The sequence below is a fragment of the Eulemur rufifrons genome, chromosome 10 (assembly GCF_041146395.1).
Source record: "Eulemur rufifrons isolate Redbay chromosome 10, OSU_ERuf_1, whole genome shotgun sequence".
Lineage (NCBI taxonomy): Eukaryota > Metazoa > Chordata > Mammalia > Primates > Lemuridae > Eulemur > Eulemur rufifrons.
Genome location: NC_090992.1, coordinates 5679663 through 5699152, shown reverse-complemented (window position 1 = coordinate 5699152; position 19490 = coordinate 5679663). Strand labels below are relative to the sequence as shown.

At 44.1% G+C, this 19490-nt stretch overlaps 1 protein-coding gene across 5 annotated transcripts in view; it reads right to left on the bottom strand.

The window, feature by feature from the left end:
* Positions 1–11822, bottom strand: part of CTNNA1 (catenin alpha 1) — a 151455-nt gene extending 139633 nt beyond the window's left edge. For 3 of the 5 annotated variants that reach the window (XM_069483702.1, XM_069483703.1, XM_069483704.1), the window contains exon 1: positions 11707–11822. The gene's annotated coding sequence lies outside the window, so the exon portion shown is untranslated. The remainder of the gene's footprint in view (positions 1–11706) is intronic. The other 2 variants (XM_069483706.1, XM_069483705.1) reach the window with 1 other exon arrangement.
* Between the last annotated feature and the right edge of the window lie 7668 nt (positions 11823–19490).

The window sequence follows — 19490 nt, the reverse complement described above, 5'->3', positions numbered from 1 at the left end:
TAACACTGCATTTCTCATGAGCTCCCAGGGAGAGCTGATGCTAATCCTCAGACCACTATTTAAAAAGTATTGCAGGGCCAGGTGCAGTGGCTTACTCCTGTAGTCCTAACACTTTGGGAGGCCGAGGCAGGAAGATCACTTGAGGCCAGGAGTTCGAGATCACGCTGAGCAAGAGTAAGACCCCCATCTCTACAAAAAAAATAGAAAAATCAGCCAGATGTGGTGGTGCATGCCTGTGCTCTCAGGTATTTGGGAGACTGAGGTGGGAGTATTGCTTGACTCTAGGAGTTTGAGGTTGCTGTGAGCTAGGCTGACACCACTGCACTCTAGCCTGGGTGACAGAGTGAGACCCTGTCTCAAAAAAAAAAAAAAAAAAAAAAGGCCGGGCGCGGTGGCTCACGCCTGTAACCCTAGCACTCTGGGAGGCCAAGGCAGGTGGATCGCTCAAGGTCAGGAGTTCAAGACCAGCCTGAGCAAGAGTGAGACCCCATCTCTACTAAAAATAGAAAGAAATTATCTGGCCAACTAAAATATATATAGAAAAAATTAGCCGGGCATGGTGGCACATGCCTGTAGTCCCAGCTACTCGGGAGGCTGAGGCAGCAGGGTTGCTTAAGCCCAGGAGTTTGAGGTTGCTGTGAGCTAGGCTGACGCCACGGCACTCCCTCTAGCCCGGGCAACAAAGCGAGACTCTGTTTCAAAAAAAGAAAAGTATTACATAATGTTATTGCATCAATGTAAAAGTTCTTGAGTGTAATAGTAGTACTATGGTTATACACGGCCATGTCCTTATTCTTAGGAATAACATGCTGAAGAATTTAAGAGTGAAGTGCCATAAGGTCTTCAGTTTACTTTCAAATAAGTGTGGAAAAAAAGTGTATATACAGTAATTAAGAAAATTTGGGCCAGGCGAGGTGGCTCACGCCTGTAATCCTTGCACTTTGTGAGGCCGAGGCGGGAGGATAACTCGAGGTCAGGAGTTCAAGACCAGCCTGAGCAAGAGCAAGACCCTGTCTCTACTAAAAAAATAGAAAGAAATTAGCTGGACAACTAAAAATATATAGAAAAAAATTAGCCGGGCATGGTGGTGCATGCCTGTCATCCCAGCTACTTGGGAGGCTGAGGCAGGAGGATTGCTTGAGCCCAGGAGTTTGAAGTTGCTGTGAGCTAGGCTGACGCCACGGCACTCTAGCCTGGGCAACAGAGTGAGACTCTGTCTCAAAAAAAAAAAAAAAAAAGAAGAAGAAGAACCACAGTGTAAGTGAAAAATAGAGATGCACGATAAGGCTGAAAGATAAGCTAAGAAATTAAGAAGGCATTAGAGGTTTGGACTTCTTCCATCCTAACTTAAAAATACTTGGAACCATTCTATTCTTACTGTTCATAACAATTACTTGAGAATCTCTGAAACAACCCCTCCCCCACAAGAAAAAAAAAAAAAAACAGAGACAAAGGAGCAAACCCTAAGTCTTTCAGTTACCACAGGGAAGGTAGAAAGAGGCCAGATAGTGCCTTTACCACCAGAACTGCATTTGCACAAGTCTACAGGACATCTCCATACACTTAATTGCAGAGCTGAGTTCCTCAAACTATGGGCCCCAAACCAAGCATCCCCACTCAGCCACCCCAGCCTATTCCTCCTGTGGGCTTCCCCATCTCCACTGACCAAAGATCCACCATACCAGGTCCCCTAAAAGGAGACTCTAGGCTCCCTTCTCCCCTCCTCCCTCCTCTTCCTCTGTACCTCAGTAAACACCTCACTTACTCTACTAACCCTTCCTATTCAGTTGTCTAGCCTAGGTCCTCGTTATCTCTGGTTTAGAACATCTAGGAGTCTTCTAATTTCCAATCATTCTCCCAGCAGCCCAGTAATCACTATCATTGGGTTACTACCTCTAAATAAAAAGGGACTGCCTACCCATTACAGACAGGATGTAGCCAAACCTCCTGCAAACAAACCTCACCTGCACTAGCCTGCCAGCCTTATCACTTGTCTCCACTCCATGAAAATATTCCCCAGTGCACTTGCATGCCTCCAGATCTTTATACAAGACCTTCCTCTGCCCAGAGCACCCTTCCAAAGACTTTTCCAACTGGAAAGCTACTCATTTTCCTTCAAGACTCAGACACGTCATCTCATCTGCCTCACAGAAATAGCTGCTCCCTCTTTTCTGAGTTCCCCCAGCACTTACCACATAGCACTACACGTGTGTGTGTGTGTGTGTGTGTGTGTGTGTCTCCCATGAAACTGAGAGCTTTGAGCACACGGACCATGGCTTTTTTGAGGACAGTAACTTTCATCTAACACAACATTGTATACGTGTTTAACTGAATTGGCTCAACCATTTTAGGTTTCATCTAGCAACACTGACATGCAGAAAGAAATAAGAAATGTCGGCCGGGTGCGGTGGCTCACGCCTGTAATCCTAGCACTCTGGGAGGCCGAGGTGGGCGGATCGTTTGAGCTCAGGAGTTCGAGACCAGCCTGAGCAAGAGCGAGACCCCATCTCTACTAAAAATAGAAAGAAATTATATGGACAGCTAAAAATATATATAGAAAAAATTAGCCGGGCATGGTGGTGCATGCCTGTAGTCCCAGCTACTCGGGAGGCTGAGACAGGAGGATCGCTTGAGCTCAGGAGTTTGAGGTTGCTGTGAGCTAGGCTGACGCCACGGCACTCACTCTAGCCGGGGCAACAGAGTGAGACTCTGTCTCAAAAAAAAAAAAAAAAAAAAGAAATAAGAACTGTCTCATTACCGATTAGCAAAAAATGGGTATAAATTGCTAATTCTCACCTATCAGTAATATTACTAAAGCTAAACCAATTAGTTTGTAAACTTCATGAGATAAGCAATGGTGACTTACACATTCTTAACATCTCCCCAGCACCTGGCACAATACTTTCCAAGGCAGACTTTACAAACATACTATATTTAAGTGAACCCTTCCCAATGTAATTAAGATACAGTAAACTAAATACTGCCTTAGACTCTGACTCAGTTAAGCTACCTAGAAAACATCACATCTTTCACTGATCTTAAAGACTCCCAAATAAACTTAAATTTCTCTCAAAGGTTGCCATCTTCCATTTCCTTGGATTTTTTTTCCCCTCCCAAGGGATCAAGCTTACATTTCACTTAGTCACTTCTCTGCAAAATGACAGGTTTCTAAAGCTACACTTCACAGTCAGTCCAAAACTTTTCTGAGAACATGATGACCCCAGGTCCAGGGAAGCAAGAGAATTATAACAGATGATTATAGGAAACTTTTGCCAATTTAGAGATCCCCAGGAATACAAAACCGCACAAACACTGACTCATGAGTAATAGTAACTTACCTCTCCCTTTAAGGTTCTAGCTTATTCACTGCACTATCATATTTCACAAACCATGATCAAGAGTCTGGAATTAATATTGAAATATTTAACATAATGAAATATTCACCATACCATGAGAGAATGGAAAGAATACATCTTTGCCTGGAAAGAAGGCATGCATCGGAGCCACACAGGGCAAATGGACTAATAGCAAAGGCTCTATCCTTCACGCCACTTGAAATGGGCCACACTGAATGTGTTTTCTGAGTTATGACAGCATTTTCAGTTTCAAGAACAGTCTGCAGTCTAACCTGGCTATTAATAAACAAAGTACAGTATTATATAACCTGATAATTAACCAGGTTTCCAACTCGTATCTTCAATTCAGAATGTCAAATACTAGTAAACCATAGCAATAAAACATTTTCAAGACAATTGATAGTCCGCTTATTTTTGACAATATTTAATAATGAAACCTCAGAACAAGAAAATGAAGGAAATCCATAGCTCAATATAATGGAACAAAATAGTCAAAACTAAGCAATCCAGGAAAGAACTAGCCTTAAAATTAGCAATTAAGGAATAAGACCAATTATTTAATACTAAGATTAGTCATCACAAATTTAAATGGAAAACATATATTTTTCTTCTGTAAAACCCTTTAAGTCTTTAAAAAAAGTCTCAAAGATGAAAATTATAGTAACTTCCACAGTATAATTCCATCCTTTAATAAAATGGAAACATGAAAAAGATGACATTTTAAAAATGACATCACACTACTATACATTTGTTCCAAATGATCAAATAAATCTGTTAGAAATATTTAGAACACCCAAAGTTGCCCTTTGAACTGTATTTACATTATATGCATTACTGCACACTTGCAGCCATGAAAAAACACAAATTAAATTCCAATCAAAAAGTGGGGTTGATTGATGATAGTCCATCAACAAGTAAATAGAAACGCATGCTAATTTCAAGCTCCATTAGAAATGGGGTTGGGGCATACTTGCACATGGAGAAGAGAAAGTTTGATAGTTATGAAAAAACTAAAGAAAATAATGAACATTTAAAAATTCCAACAGAGAAAGGGCAATGTTGGCATTGTATTTTGAAGTGTGGTTATTTCCATACACTTTGAACTTTCAATAATGGATAATTCAGTACAGTGCTCTCACAAATGAGCAAACAGCATGAAACAGGGCAAGTCAAGCCAGACTGTCCAATTCCCCACCCTGGTTCGTTCAATCCAGGCCCACATCAAACAGGGAGAGCAGCAGACCATCAGGTTGTACAAGCAACATCCTCAAGGACTGGAAGAAGGCACACTAGCACCTGGGCAAGTTTCAGAAACTGCTACTCTGTGAGACTCTTCCAGATGCCTTATGTGTTTAACTTTTTTCCTTAAGAGAAAACAGAAGGTGCTAATTAGACTTAAATCCTCCAACATGTACCATATAACCAAAATTTCTTTAAGACTTCAAAGTGTGTGGCTTCACAGTCACTTGTGGAAACAAATGATATGGGCTAGGAAACCAGAAAGGATAACTGAGTTTGTGGTTTTTACTACTTGTTTACCTCCATACAGAAGGTCAAATTCACCCCCAAAAAATATTTTGGAAAATTTATTTTTTACTTTTCATTTTTTCACTTTTTACATGCAGTAAAATTCATTCTCTGGTATACTATTCTAAAAACAGTTATGCTGTCACTTCCACAATCAATATATAGAAAAGTCACATGAAATTTATTTTTTATAACAGCATGTACAGACAACTAAACCACATAATGTAAATATACCAAATATTATTTACTCAGACCCCCTGCTTCAATAACTAAGTCGGCATCAACCTCGGAAGAGGATGAAGGACTACAGGTGAAAACGTAGATCCATAACCATCCCTGACAAAGAGGTTATGCATTGCTGGACAGAAGTTCAGTGCCAAACCCTTTCTAGATGACACAGCAACACGAGCAAGTGGCCTACGAGGACTTACTATATACCTAATCAACCTGAGAGACATTTCCCCCTTTATCCAAGGGGCCTGACTGCCATCCAAACCTTCCTTTCATCTTCATTCAACAGCCAGCCTACAGTCACCACTCCCAAGTACTCAAACGACAGAGAATGTTTAAAGTGGAAAATACCCTGATACACCACAGATGCAAATAGAATACACTTCTGGAGGGGAATCTGGCAAAATTTTAAGAGCTACAAAAAATAGCATACCCTGGAAACAATCCAACTGTCCATCAAAAGATGAATAAACAAAATGTGGTATATGCATACAATGGAATATTATTCAGCCTTAAAAAAGAAGGGAATTCTAGGAATGGATTCTAAGACAACAGAGTAGGACAATTACAAAAAAAGCACATAAAGTAAAATCTATTTTTCATAAACATTATAGTCAATATACATGCCTAGAACAAAAGATTAAAGGATATACACTAAAATGTTAATAGTATTTATCTCTAGGTAGTAAAATATGACTTTTATAAAAGAAAAATTTTAATAAACTGGATGTCAAGCCATGTCTCCACCCCCATATTAACTTGGCACAATCCTATACATACTGCAAGTATATCTACTATAACTAATTCAATATTTATTGACTAATACCTGCCATGGGCAAAGAAATGAGTCAGGTGTAACAGTAAACAGAAAGATACAAAATAATATAATTGCCTTGAAGGAGCTCAGCACCTAGCGAAAGAATTTATGGTCTGGAAGAGTTTCAGTGAAGGTAAGTCAGCAACGTAATGATATTTACATGCTGAACTTATTCACTGGTTTTACTCCTAAGACAGCCAATTTAATAGAGATAAAAACATATACTGTTCAGCATTCCCTAACTGAAAGAATAAATTAGCATTTTATCACATCAGAAGTTAAAATAAATATACTTGATAAATCATTATATTCATTACACAGATGACAAAATTCAAATTTACAGGCTGAGTCTCATAAGTTTAAAAACTTCTAAGAGCATGTTATCATCATAACTCATCAGATAATGGACACATAATCAATGAAAAACAATAACAGGAAACATTCCAGTACATAATTCTGTTTATTATGACCTTTTAAGAATTACATTTTTTTTTTTTTGAGACAGAGTCTCACCCTGTTGCCCAGGCTAGAGTGAGTGCCGTGGCGTCAGCCTAGCTCACAGCAACCTCAAACTCCTGAGCTCAAGCGATCCTCCTGTCTCAGCCTCCCGAGTAGCTGGGACTACAGGCATGCGCCACCATGCCCGGCTAATTTTTTCTATATATATTTTTAGCTGTCCATATAATTTCTTTCTATTTTTAGTAGAGGTGGGGTCTCGCTCTTGCTCAGGCTGGTCTCGAACTCCTGAGCTCAAACGATCCGCCCACCTCGGCCTCCCAGAGTGCTAGGATTACAGGCGTGAGCCACCGCGCCCGGCCAATAAGAATTACATTTTTTAAAAATTCTAGACTTGTTCACTATGTGCTCACTGTGTGGGAGGATTAAGTGGCTACAACAGCAACTTAATTCCAACCCTCAAGGAATCCATAATATAGCTGATGGAAAAAAAAAAATAGGGGAAAAGCTCCATGACACTGGATTTGGCAATGATTTCTTAGATATGACACCAAAAGTACAGGCAACAAAAGAAATAGCTAAGTTGGACATTATCAAAATTAAAAACTTTTGTGCACTAAAAGACACTATCATCAGAATGAAAAGGCAACCCAGAGAATAGGAGAAAATATTTGCAAATCATATATGTATCTTTAAATATCCAGAATATATAAAGAACTCCTACAACTCAATAACAAAAAACAAACAACCAAATTTAAAACTGTACAACCTGAAATAGATATTTCCCCAAAAAGATACACAAATTTTCAATAAATACATTAAAAGATGTTTAACATCACTAATAATTAGGGAAATGCACATCAAAACCACAATGAGAGCTAGGTGCAGTGGCTCATGCCTATAATCCTAGCACTCTGGGAGGCTGAGGCAGGCGGATTGTCTGAGCTCTGGAGTTCGAAACCAGCCTGAGCAAGAGCAAGACCCCGTCTCTACCATAAAAATAGAAAGAAATTAGCTGGACAACTAAAAATATATAGAAAAAATCAGCCGGGCATGGTGGCACATGCCTGTAGTCCCAGCTACTTGGGAGGCTGATGCAGTAAGATTGCTTGAGCCCAGGAGTTTGAGGTTGCTGTGAGCGAGGCTGATGCCACGGCACTCTAGCCCAGGCAACAGAGTCTCATTCTGTCTCCAAAAAAAAAAAAAAAACGCTGGGCACAGTGGGTCATGCCTATGGTTCCAGCTATTGGGGAGCCTGAGATGGGAGGATCACTTGAGGCAAGGAGTCAGAGACCAGGCTGGGCAATACAGGGAGATCCCATCTGTATTTAAAAAAAAAAAAAAAGGAAAATAACAAGTGTTGGTGAGGACATAAAGAAACCGGAACCCAGGCCAGGCACAGTGGCTCACACCAGTAATCCTAGCACTCTGGGAGGCCGAGGCAGGAGGATCGCTCGAGGTCAGGAGTTTGAGACCAGCCTGAGCAAATGTGAGATGCCATTTCTATAAAATACAAAAAATTAGCCAGGAGTGGTGGCCCACATCTGTAGTCCCAGCTACTTGGGAGGCTGAGGCAGGAGGATCACTTGAGCCCAGGAATTTGAGGTTGCAGTGAACTATGATGATGCCACTGTACTCTATCTAGCCTGCACACTGGCGACACACCGGCGACGCACCATCGAGAGAGGGAGATTCCATCAGGAGGGAAAAAAGCAGGGGGTGCGGGTGGCACAGGAGGGAGGAAGGAAGGAAACTGGTACTCTTGAACAGGTGTGGTCGCTCACATCTATAATCTCAGCACCTTGGGAAGCTGTGGCAAGACGATCAGTTGTAACCAGGAGTTCAAGACCAGCCTGGGCAACATAACAAAACTCTACCTCTATAAAAAACTAAGAAAAATTATCCAGGCATGGTGGTACATGCCTGTAATCCCAGCTACTCAGAAGGCTGAGGCAGGAGGATCGCTTGAGCCCAGGAGTTTGAGGTTGCTGTGAGCTAGGCTGACGCCACGGCACTCTAGCCCAGACAACAGAGTGAGACTCTGTCTCAAAAAAAAAAATATATATATATATATATTTACTAAACAATACAAAAGATGCAACCACAGATGTACAAAGTACCCAAGAAGCACTGAGATCCAAGAGAGACACCAGAAGCAGTGACATCTAAGGTGGGTTTGTCAGACGGATAAGAGAAAGAAGGGTGGTCTGGGAGGAGGAAAAGTGCACCAAAGCAAGCAATAGAACAACAATTTATCCAGAGAACTACGAATAGTTTCCCATAGTTCAAGGAAGATAATATAAACTAGAGTGGAAGTAGAGAACAAAAAAAAAAGGAATATGTGTAACTGTATAAAGAGGATTTCATCACTGATTAGATCTGGGTGGAAAAGAAGAAGAATGGGTTGGAGATGGTCCTCAATTTGCCCAAAACAGCAATTTCGTATTTGAGGCCATCCATAATCTGACTGTTGCCTTATCTGTCATTCTTCCACCCACAAGCCACAATCCAGACAGAAAAGATTTTCCTCTTTCATTCAACAAGCATCTAGTTTGCCCTTCATGACAGATACAAAGCCAAGAGCCAAAGCTATCAGTTCCTGCCTTTAAGGAGTTTACAAGACTCACTTTCTAGCAGGAAAGGCAAGCACAGACACCAGCAATAAGATACAGCACAATGTAATACACCACCTGGTGCTAAGAAGTTTGCTACCAGAAATGAAAGTGCTGAGTCTTGAGATATGACCAAGAGCTCATCATGAAAGTGTGTTTGGGGTTGAGGGGAGAGTCTCTAAGGAAACAACTTTACAGAGAAGCCCAAGCCCCCCACATCCAATTCATATTTTAGTCTCCTTTCTCCAAAATACAGCTTCCTTCATCCCTACCACTTTTACCCCCACCATCTTCCTAGCTCAACTCCTTGCTTCCACATGCACACAAATACAAGCCCTTTCCAAGCACTAGCAGGAGCGACTGTCTCAAAAAAGAAATCAGATCATGAAACTCCCTACAGTGGCTTCTTACATCTCTAGAATAAAACCCAAACATGGCCCTGTGACCAGGCCTCTGTCATCTCTGGTAATCTCATGTGAGGTCTTTTCCCCTGCCCCTAGGGTATTCAAGCTACACTTGTCTTCTTTCAGATCTCTAAACACGGAGTCGTTCCTGTCTCAGGACCTTTGCACATGCAGAGAACCCTCGTCCCTCTATCCAGATCTTCACCAGCACACACACTATCACCACCACCACCAATCAGGGCTGTCACATCCCACACTAACGTTATTTTCTCAAAGAAATTCCAAGACCCGGGCAGTTACTCTGGAACTTCACATCTGGTTTACGTCTCCAGAAGCGAAAGGAGACCCATTTTGGACATGTTGTGTTTGAGAAGCCCCTGAGACACTCAAAGAGCTGCCCAATGCACAGCTGACTATGTGGGTCAGGAGACATCTGCACTCAAAATAAAGGCTTGGACGTTAGCACATAAGGTTGACAAGGTGACTGCCCAGAGCAGCAATTCCCATCTTGGGACACCCAAGGTGAGAGCACCCCTCACCTCTAAGTCACTATATGGAAGGAGATGTCACGAGATGGGAATGAAGGTGATGCTACATCAGTGGACCAAGATATTTGAAGAACTGTGGGTATGAAAAGAAAGGGGTTGAGGGGGTTGGGGAGGGAGAAACTGAGATGAGCCAAAAGTAAAGGAAAAGCAGGAGAGTGATATCACAACTCAAATTCCTAGGCCCTTTTATGCTTCTCATGACTTTCTCCCTGCACTTAATAAAACACAAATCACGGTTCACACAGTTTGAAAGCCACCACCTCCCAGAAGCCTTTCATGACTTATCCAAATAAAACTTATTAGTCCCCTCTCCATGTCTCCAAGAGTTTCTTTTGTTATTAGTATTATACAACATTTGACCCATATATAATAGTTTCTCATTAGCACCGTTATGGCACCTAAGTCTGCTTTGTACACCTACCGTGTAGTACCTCCCTATTGCACAGGGAATCCTTAGGGGCAGGGGCCATATCTTAATCATCTGTGAACCCTTAAGAAAGTGGATAAAAAATTATTTTTTCAATAAAATCAAGAAGGGTGAATAATTAGGCAGAGACTATGGATAATTTCTCCACTCCTTCCTCTTGTGAAACAAAATAACACATCTTAATTAATTTGATTTACAAATTCCATTTCTTAAAGTAACACTCATCTTTACAGTCTTTAAAAAATCACTGCGAGACCCAAAATATCCTCTCATCAAAATGCCTATCCTGTCACAACAAAACAATAATGTAAGCATTTCCTTCATCAAAAATATAAAAGGCCCCTAATTTAGTTGGAGACTTCACCTATCTTACTCTTTTCTAAATTATTGTAAATCACGTACAAAACAAACACAAAGTTACAAAGATGCCGGAGGACACAAGAGGGTGTCAATCTGAATTTGAGCCAACCACCGCCTGCATTATTGGGAAGCCACTGCTCCCAAGCAAAGGTTAGGCAGTCAGTCAACATTTTTTCCAACAAGTGCTTTGCACACGCACGCACGCACACACACTCCTTTAAAAGTCAACAACCACCAAAAAAAATTTCTCAAGCCACTCCTGAAAACTAGGACCAAGAGCGGAGCACGTCCAATCAACCAGCACAAGGAGGCTGAGTAATCCCAAGGTAAAGGTTAAGGTGGCAGACGCCAAAAGTCCACACGGGTGTGGCGCACCTCACCGACCAGCCCGTGTCGGAGAAGGGAGAGCTACGACTTTCGCGTCCGTTGCGGCTCAGCCAACGTCCGGTCGGGCACACCGGGAAGTTTCAGTGGCCGGGAGGGGGAGGGGGGACAGAAACCACAAAATCACACAACAATCACTTCCCTGCAAAACTCAACTCCCCGAACACACGCGCACAGCGCCAAGGCGCCGTCGCGCCACCAAAAGGCAGGCGGGCGGGGGGCCCAGCGCGGGGCTGGCGCGCGCTCCGAGGCCATGAAACAAAGTTTAGAAACCGCGAGAAACTTTTGCGAGAGGAAACGCCGCGGCTGCGCGGGGCCTGTGGCTTCTCTTTTCCACCCGCCGCGGCCCCGCAACTTCCCGAGCGCGGGGAAACGCCAGCCCCGCCCGCCCAGGGCCCAGGCCTGCGCCCCGCGGGGTAGGGGCCGCCGGCCGGACGCCAGCCCCGCGCCCCGCTCTGGGCGGCGGCGCAGCAGAGGTCGCGCCCCGCCGCGGGGCGCAGCTTGGGGCGGCCAGGCCTGAGGGGACCCTCTCGGCCCGGCTGGGAAGCCCGCGTCCGCGCGAAGGGAGGTGCGAAGAGAGTTACCTGCGGCGAGTGGGGCGAGTGCGGGATTCCGGAGGCCCCAAGCTGACGGCCACTGCTTTGTCTCCCGCCCGTCTGGCTCCGAGGAGGAAATGGGCCGCCAGGCGCCCCCGCCCCCCGCCCGCGGCCCGGGCCCCGGCCCCGCCCGCCCTTCCCGGCACCTCCCTCCGGCTCGCTCTTCCCGGCGCCTCCTGCCGCCGCCCTGCCCGCTTTTCCCGGCCTTTCCCGGCCCGCACTTTGGGGAAGAGCCGCCACCGCGAAGAGAGCCTGCCGGGCCAGGACCCCTAAAGTATGTCTTCTCCGCCCCCCGCCCCAGAATTACTTCATGCCAGGCCCCTATTTGGCGCTTAGGCCGGGAGTGACCCCCGAGAGGGAGGAGGAGCGGTGACTCCTGGAACAGCCCGCGAGCGGGGGAGGGCTGGGGGAGGGCAGGTGAGTCACTGCTCCGCTCACAGGTGAGTCTCGGGCGCGGCCCAGCGCAGGCCCGGCCCCCGGCCGGTGCCGTAGAGACGGGGTGCGACAACGCAGGGTCCTGGGCATGCTCCTCTGAAGAGTGTCACAGGTGTCCCGGAGTCACAGGCGCCTAAAAAGTAATCTAAGCCCACTCCCTGGCTTTACAGAAGGAGAAACTGAAGCTAAGTAAAAGCCCCACAACATGGGGCGGAGAGGAACTAGAATCCGACCCTGGGGACCTCTTATAATGTGAGGTGGAAGCGTCTCTAGAAGGTGAAAACCAGAGCCCTCCTGATCCAGGACAGGAGGCGTACCACAGTAGGGTCCCCTCCTGGGATTGTTCCCAACCCCGCTCCCCCGCCCCCCCCCCACACAAATTTGAGGGACCTGACTTCTATCCCTATCCTCTGGCCATTTAGGGAATTTTATTCCCACCCTACCTTCGTTATCTTCACGGTGAATACTCTAAAAACAAAACTATAAAACAAAAAATACTACCAACTATCAGCCTGGTATAGAAAACTGTAATGACGTTTTACCCTGGTCATGGGGTGATGAACAAGATCGATTTCAGTATTGCCCTGAAATCCGAAGTAATGCAAGACAACAATATCCACAGCTGTCTGTGCTGAGTAGTGAGCCAGGTGCTAGGGGAGACCTGCCCTCGACATGTTTACCCTCTACTCCTCATATCTGCCTCTCCTTGAAGGGAATACCAGCTCCTGGAAGACAGGGGCGTGTCTCCTACAGAACCCAGCACAATGCCTATCCCCTAGGGAGTGCCCAGTGAGCATCTGGGGGTGAATGTGTCCACCGTAATTCAAAGCACGATGGGGTTGTGCTAGTTAAGCGATGCTGACAAAGGGCAATAGGACCATGAAGTAAGGAGAGAACAACCTTCAAGAGAAAGACAAACCTTGACAAGACCGTTCCTGTCCAGCTACACCCCATTCTGCTGGTTTCGGAGTCCTCACTCCTACAGTCCCTTCCACCTAGGGTGGTAATAGCTTCCTCCCACTTCACCGGGCTACCTCTGAACCTAGTAAGCAATCAATAAATATTTGTTTGAAATAACAAGAGACAGAGTTAAAGGATTATGCTTCATAACTTTGTATAACCAGGACTTCATTAAGGGCCAGCTACTTAATTTGCAAGACCCTTCTTTCAAAAATTATTAACCATTTCAAGATGGCAACAATAGAGCATTAAAATCACATGTAGGGCATGGGACTGTTCTAAGCGTGGGGCCCTGAGGATGAAAATGCAGGGTTTGTTTTGGAAAACAAGGGTCAAGTAGGGCTGGGAGCAGTGGCTCATAAATATAATCCCAGCAATTTGGGAAGCTAAGACAAGAGGATCACTTGAGCCCAGGAGTTTGAGGCCAGCCTGGACAAAAAAGCGAGAACCCATCTCTGAAAAAAATTTTTTTGATGAGCCATTAGCCATGCACGGTGGTGTATACCTGTAGTCCCAGCTACTTGGGAAGGCTGAGGCAGGTGGATTGCTTGAGCACAGAAGTTCAAGATTACAGTGAGCTATGATCAGGCCACTGCACTCCAGTCTGAGTGACAGCAAGACCTTGTCTTTTAAAAAAAAGAAAAGAAAGAAGGAAGGGAGGGAGGGAGGGAGGAAGAAAGAAAGAAAAAAGGGTCAGGTGATAGAATATGATGAGAGTTAAGACTGGCAGTGTGCCCCTTAAACTAAAGAGAGTCAGTCTCCTACTTATGAGAAACTCTGACAAGCTTATGAGGAAGAGTGGAGCATTCACTATGTCCCAGGCACTTGATATACACTGAGGAAGTGAATAAAAACAAAACTGGGCCAGCCCAGTGACTCACTCCTGTAATCCTAGCACTCTCGGAGGCTCTGGCAGGAGGATCACTTGAGGTCAGGAGTTCAAGACCAGCTCTGATCAAGAGTGAGACCCCATTTCTACAAAAAAATAGAAAAATTAGCCCGGCATCATGGTGCACCCATAGTCCCAGCTACTCAGGAGGATCCCTTGAGCCCAGGAGTTTGAGGTTGCAGTGAGCTACGATGACACCACTGCACTCTAGCCCGGTGACAGAGTGAGACTCTGTCTCAAAAGAACAAAACAAAACAAAACACAATAGGCTTACATAAACAAGAGCTCCTTGAGATCCTAAAAATTTTTCAAGAGTGTAAAGGGGTCTTGAGATCAAAAAGTTTACGAACTACTTTTAGAGTGTCCCGGGGCTCCATCCTTAGACCTCTCTTTCTAGCTGCTGTCAACCCATTGATGCCAGTCTTTCGTCTTTAAATATGCTGACAAATCCAGCTTTGTATCTCCAATCTGAACCTTTCCCCTGAATTTTTAACACACATATCCAGCTCCCTATTGATATCTTCACTTGGATATCCAATAGGTATCTAGGGACCTCAAAACTGATTTCCGATACCTCTGCCCAAACCTGCTTATCCCACAGTTGTCTTCATTTTCTTCAATGGCAACTCCATTCTTGTCATTGTACAGGCCCAAAACCTTGGAGTCATCCTTGATTATTTTCTTTTTCTCACGTATTTCACATCTAATTCCTCAGCAAGTTCTGTGCTTCTGCCTTCAAAATATATTCAGAATCCACTAGCTTTTTACCGTCACCATTGTTACTGTTCTAAATCAAGCCATCATCATCTCTTAGCCTGAAGTTCACAGGGAGCTCCTAACTGGTCTCCCTACTTCTGCCCTTGCCTCCCCTAGACTAGTCTCAACTCAGCAGCCTGAGTGATCCATGTAAGTCCAAACATGTCACTCCTACTCTGCCCAAAACTTCCAGCAGCTCCCATCTCACTCAGAGTAAAAGGCAAGGTCCTTATAAGGGCCTCCAGAGCTCACCTGCCCCCACACACTTCTCTGACACAGTGGCCTCTTTACTATTCCTAGAATACATCAGGCAGGCTCTCGCCTTAGGACCTTTGCTTTGCCTCTGCCTGGAACACTCTCCTCCAAATAGCTGCCTCACTCACCCCCTCACTGCTGCCAGGTCTCTGCTCAGGTGTCACTTTCTCAGTGAGGCTTCCTCTGGGCCACCCCATTTAAAATTGCAGCCCCTTTCCCAACATCCCATTCCCCTCTTCCTTGTTTTTCTCCTTAATGTTTATTACCTTCTAAGAGCGAGACCCTGTCTCTACTAAAAAATAGAAAGAAATTATCTGGACAACTAAAAATATGTAAGAGTCTTTAGCTCTTGTGTCACTCAAATTCTAATAGGAAGAAGACAGGAAAAAGTAACAAATTATATATATAAGCTATATATTATATATAATATATACATGTTAAATATATATTTAAAAAGTATGACTTTATATGTCAGAAGGTAATAAACTTTTTTTTTTTTTTGAGACAGAGTCTCGCTCTGTTGCCCGGGCTAGAGTGCCCATGGCGTCAGCCTAGCTCACAGCAACCTCAAACTCCTGGGCTCAAGCGATCCTCCTGCCTCAGACCCCAAGTAGCTGGGACTACAAGTGTGCACCACCACGCCTGGCTACTTTTTTCTATTTTTAGTAGAGACGGTCTTGCTCTTGCTCAGGCTGGTCTTGAACTCCTGACCTCAAGTGATCCTCCCACCTCGGCCTCCCAGAGTGCTAGGATTATAGGCGTGAGCCACAGGGCTGGTCCCACAAAAGATTTTAAACAAAGGGATGACAGGATCATATTTCATTTTTTAAAAATTCACTTTAGAAAAAAGACCTGTAATCCTAGCACTCTGGGAGGCCGAGGCGGGAGGATTGCTTGAGCTCAAGAGTTCAAGACTAGCCACAGCAAGAGCAAGACCCTGTCTTTACTAAAAATAGAAAGAAATTAGCCAGGCAACTAAAAATAGAAAAAATTAGCTGGACATGGTGCCGCATGCCTGTAGTCCCAGCTACTTGGGAGGCTGAGGCAGAAGGATTGCTTGAGCCCAGAAGTTTGAGGTTGCTGTGAGCTAGGCTAATGCCATGGCACTCTAGCCTGGGCAACATAGCGAGACTCTGTTTAAAAAAAAGAAGATAATAAAGCAATGCACAAAATATCCCATTTATGTTTGAACAGTGTATACATATTCATATTAATGTTCTTTTCTCATAGCAGCTGAGCCACTTAAAACATATCACTTTTCCGTTCAAAACCTTCCACTGCTTCTCATCTCAGTCTGAATAAAATGTCCATGATCTTGCCCAGTCACTTCAGACCTGTCTTTGTTTTTAACACTCTCAATGACTAAAAACAACAAGAGCTCATATTTACTAAGTCTTTAGTGTACGCCAGGCTCTGTGCTAAGAGCCTCATGTTTCATCCTAGCCTGCCAACAGCCCTAAGATAGCGTTCTATAAATGAGAAGACGGAGGCTTAGGTCATGCCCAGAACACGTGGCAGCACTGGGGCTCAGATCTCTCAGAATCCAGAACCACACTCTCAACCACTTCTACTTAGCCTCTGAAATGTCAATGGCTTTTAAAAACTCTGTTGAAAAACCACATTCAAAATAGACTATACCGTGATAGAGGTAATTTAAATGCCTCGCGTCGTTATGCTGCATGCGTTTGTTTTGTCCTTTTGCACAGCTTCAAGCAGTCTGACAAGTGGAGCTGTTTGGGGAGTTTGGGGGTCCCAGGACAGGGGCTCACTTGCATCCCTTCCAGGCCTCTTCTAACAGAGGATGCTACTGGCTTTAAACAGTGAGTTAAATTTTAAATAAGAAGAACCAAACTTAAGCCCTTGACACTTATGAAAGATGTGCGAGCTTCTCTTTATTTCATGTTATTCATCTTCCCTGTAAAAACTGGAATCAAGAGTTAGTTCTTAAAATCAGTCAGCAGTGGGTGTTCATGATTCTTTCCTCTCTGATATGATCAAAGATGTGTACATAAAAACAAACACTTTCCGCCCCTTTCATGCTCATATTTTTGTTGATAACAATGGGGAAAGAGAAGCTGGGGGAAGAACATCAAAGACTGTGACAAGCAAGCAAAATTATATCTTAAAAGAAGTAATTTGAAAAGGGGAGGGGGATGGAGGAGGAAGAATGTGCTTTTTTCCTTCTCTTTAAGGTATCAGTGGGCTTTAGTATGGAAACCTGGCTCTTTGTATTCACCATTCTAAAAATTCTTTTTTTGTCTGGCATTTTCAGATTTGTATAGGAGTATGAAAAGTGCTATCAAAATAAGAATTGTTTCATTATAATATAAATCGAATTAAATTAATAGATTTTAGATCTCAAATGTATTGGTGAATGAGTCATCTGTCTTCATTCATTGTTTCTGTTGCCTAACAACAATTTTTTTTTTAATTCCAAGAAACTTGAAGATAAAGAAAACCTGTTGGAACAGAGCAAGTAGATACATCTGCCAGGAATCTTTGCATGCCCCCATAGGTCCCTATTTGCAGACTTTGAATTCAGGGGGACTTAAAGTAGAAGCCAGGGCAGCCTTTGTTTTTGGTTTACCCGTGTTGAATTTGATTCTGGGTTGACTGGAGTCAGGCGGGCTGAGTTAGCCCTGGGATTCCCAGACCCCATGAGCTCACAGTGGAGTCTGCTAAACCTACATTCCATCCTGGCTCCCTCCATCAGTTCTCAGCAGTCCACCTTCTTTATTTCTTTAATCACAATAAATCATTCTTGGCCGGGCGTGGTGGCTCACGCCTGTAATCCTGGCACTCTGGGAGGCCGAGGTGGGCGGATCGTTTGAGCTCAGGAGTTCGAGACCAGCCTGAGCAAGAGCGAGACCCCATCTCTACTAAAAATAGAAAGAAATTATATGGACAGCTAAAAATATATATAGAAAAAATTAGCCGGGCATGGTGGTGCATGCCTGTAGTCCCAGCTACTCGGGAGGCTGAGACAGGAGGATCCCTTGAGCTCAGGAGTTTGAGGTTGCTGTGAGCTAGGCTGACGCCACGGCACTCACTCTAGCCTGGGCAACAGAGTGAGACTCTGTCTCAAAAAAAAAAAAAACAACAATAAATCATTCTTTGTCTGCCTGTGAGTCTGGCAGGACCTGCCCTCCATCACAGAAGGAAGGCTATTATCGTATTCATTCATTCATCCATGTGTTTGCTCAATCAACACATGTTTTAGATCACCCAGTATGTGCCATGTGTTGTATTAAACCAGGAGATACAGTGGTGGGCAAGCTTCATGATATTTACATTCATGAAATGCAGAGAAACAGACAGTAAATAGGTAACAATTAAAGAACAATATGATTTCAGAGAGGGGCCGGTGTTAGGAGGAATGAGGAGGAGTACTCAGATAGAAGGGTCAGGAAAGGCTTCACAGAAAAAGTGATGTTTAATAGCTGAGCATGGCAGCGTGAGCCTATAGTCCCAGTTTACTCAGGAGGCTGAGGCAAGAGGATCACTTGAGCCCAGGAGTTTGAGGTTGCAGTGAGCTGTGATGATGCCACTGCACTCATCATAGCAGCGACAGAGTGAGACCCTGTCTCAATAAACAAAGCAAAACAAAAAAATGAAGTGTAAGAGAACATGAATGAATGCCTAGCATCATTTATTCATCTATTCAAGGTATTTTTGGGTGCCTAATTGCCAGGCAGTGGACCAAGCACTGGGAAATCATAGTGGCAAAACATCATTCCTCCCCTCAAGGAGCTTATTTATAAGTCAACTCAAGAGACAAAGAAGTATGTAGGCCCTTATGATAAGTGCTGTGCTAGGGGTAATCTCCAACTGATACGGGAGCCCAGAGGAAATCATTCATTTATTCATATGGTACATATTTATGTGCCAGGCTCTTGAGATACAATGGTGGCCTAAGCAGACAAGTTACAGGCCCCCACGTTGATCACAGAGTAGTGTAGGTCTCCCAGACCCTATCATTACCCACTGTAATATGAGTTAAAAAAGAAAAATAATGTGACAGTGTATAAGAGTATTAAGAGGGGAGTCTGCTATAGCCTAAGAAGACTCATGAGAAGCTGTTTGAGCTGATGTCTGAAGATGAGTTGCAGTCAAGTAGGTAAGAAGAGTGGGGTACTGTTACATAAGGGATTAGGGAAAAATTTTTTAAAAGAAAGAGAGAAAGGGAGGGGAAGAGTGCTGTGGGCCTACTGAACTCCAGCCCCAGCTCCAGCTCTGTAGGTCAGGAAAGACTTTCTGACATCTAAGCTGAGTCCTGAAGGAAGAGTAGGAGTTAGCCAGTTAAGGAGTTGGAGGGGAAGGGAAAGCATTCCAGAGCAACATAGTAGCCGGTGCAAAGGCATGGAGGCAACAGAACATAGTGGATTTGGAGGAAAAGCAAGTGTTCATTATGGCTGAACTATAGAGTGGGAAGGCACAGAGTGATCAAAGACAGTGGAGAAATTAGCAGGGTCAAAAT